The following is a 2,493-nucleotide window of genomic DNA, read 5'->3' on the forward strand; positions in this document are numbered from 1 at the left end:
CTAAAAATACGCAAATACGCTGTGGCACATTTTAATATACTGGTGCTGTTGTTAAATGGATGTATTATGGGGTCTTTCAGAACATACATCGCAACGTTGCGGCTATCGAAATCGTCTATATTCTCCGCTGAAGGCCATGCTAACTATATCGGCCTTGAGCACATGAAATCAAATGATGTACCGTAGTCGGTGATTCAATTCTGATTCTTTTCAAATCGAGAAATTATCTATTATAACGTTTTTAGGTCACCTGAGCTTTGCTCAAGTGACCTATTCTAATCGCTTTTCGTCCGTCGTCGTCCGTCGTCCGTCGTGCGTAAACTTTTACATTTTCAACTTCTTCTCAAGAACCCGTGGATGGATTTTTTTCAAACTTGGTCAGAATCATCCTTGGTAGATGAGGCTTCAAAATTGTAAAATTGGGATTCCTACCCCAACCCCTGGGGCCAGGGCGGGGCCCCACAGGGAAAATTAATCAATATTTCAAAAATCTTCTTCTCCAGACTCAGAGGTACTACAGTGATTTTCTCTACGTGGAAAGAAAGATCATCAGGGGCTTTACTTAAATTGTAAATTTCAGGACCCCCGAGCTATCCGTTCTCCCTTGGGGAGGGGGTAAAGTTTACTATAGTTTATATAGGGAAATAACACTTTTGGGTATATTTTGACAACTTTCTGTAGGAAATTATTTTTACTTGGTGAGAATTATCCTTGGAGGTAGATGGTTTCAAATTGTAAAATTGAGATTCCTACCCCGACCCCTGGGGCCAGGGCGGGGCCCCAAAGGGAAAATTAATCAATATTTCAAAAATCTTCTTCTCCAGACTCAGAGGTACTACAGTGATTTTCTTTACGTGGAAAGAAAGATCATCAGGGGCTTTATTTAAATTGAAAATATCAGGACCCCGAGCTATCCGTTCTCCCTTGGGGAGGGGGTAACGTTTAATATAGTTTATATAGGGAAATAACACTTTTCGGTATATATTTTATCCATTTTCAGCAGAAAATTGCTCAAACTTAGTCAGAATCATCTTGGGTAAATGAGAGTTTTACTTTGTAAAATTAGGATTCCTGCCCCATCCCCAGGGGCTAGGGCGGGGCCCCAAAGGGAACATTTACCAATATTTTCAAATTCTTATCCATTGATGACATGACAAGTATTGTATTTCACTTAGTTTACATGCTGATTTCCACATCACATCTAAACAATAAAATAAAGGTACCAGTACCTATGATATAACTCAGGTGACCGCTAAGGCCATTGGGCCTCTTGTTATTTTTGTTTTCAAAAATGTGTTGGCCCTAATGACTTTTCCTGTGTTGATGGGTCGTTATGCATTTAATTATAATAATTATTCGTAAATAAGCCTTCACCTTCATGTATTGCTTTCGAATCAATGAAAGCCGGATGTGCACCCACCATTATATCTCTTGTTAATTACATAATTTGGTACGATAAACACCTTCTAAATATTTTCTTTCAAATCAGAATTAACATGTTTGTGTTACGGAAATGGCGAACAATTACCACCCTGATACTCAATTAACATCAAATACATCCGAGCTAGAAACTACTGAATGGAGAAATGGGAAAATAAACGAAGATCTCGAATAACAAAAAGCGTTTATTCGGTCCACTGATTCATTGTACATGTGTAAATCATACAATAACGATTGATAAATATTAATCAAAAATACATCAAACATATTGCTTGTTATTCTTTCGATTTATTTTCAGGAGAGTACCATAATAAACAAAAAGCTGATTAATAGGAATATCGCCAAAGAATCATGATAATCGAAACAATAATAAACTCATGATGACATTTCTTTTCATCACACGTGATTAATGCACTATCATATTCTAAGACTCTATAGGACACACTGCTATTTTATCGACTTGAAAATCGCCACTTCTCTGTTCTCATGTGAAATACCATCTAATGATGAATTCAATAATAAACCAACAAGAGGCCTAGCGGCTTTGACGGCCACCTGAGGTAAGCAATTTTGAATGCAACCGTTATCAGGGGAAGTGGTTTTGAAGTGTCATGAAAAAAGTTGCGATATATTGATGATTGTAAGACTTCAATGATATGATTTAAGAAAATTTTGGAAAGACAGGCAGACACTGTGAGGGGACATATTAAAACAAATACGAAACTGAAGCTCAACATTTTTAGGTCACCAGAGTTTTAGCTCAAGTTAACGCTCAGCAAATTAGGAGTGGGACGACTGGTTAGCCCGTTGTCAGTATAATGTGACCGGGTGGGGCGTCCTGCTGGGTCTCTTCGGCAGTATGTTTCAGTGAGGTAGCACTATAAAGTCGGCATCAGTTCCGCGCTATCACAAGGAGACAAACACGAACATATCGCAGCCTCCCAAAATACACACACATACACTACACGCATGCATCTTGCACACAGGGGAGGCCGTCCTTAAATGACCTTAGCTGTTAATAGGACGTTAAACAAAATCAAACAAACAAACAAA

Source organism: Mizuhopecten yessoensis, unplaced genomic scaffold (assembly GCF_002113885.1).
Source record: "Mizuhopecten yessoensis strain PY_sf001 unplaced genomic scaffold, ASM211388v2 scaffold6353, whole genome shotgun sequence".
NCBI lineage: Eukaryota > Metazoa > Mollusca > Bivalvia > Pectinida > Pectinidae > Mizuhopecten > Mizuhopecten yessoensis.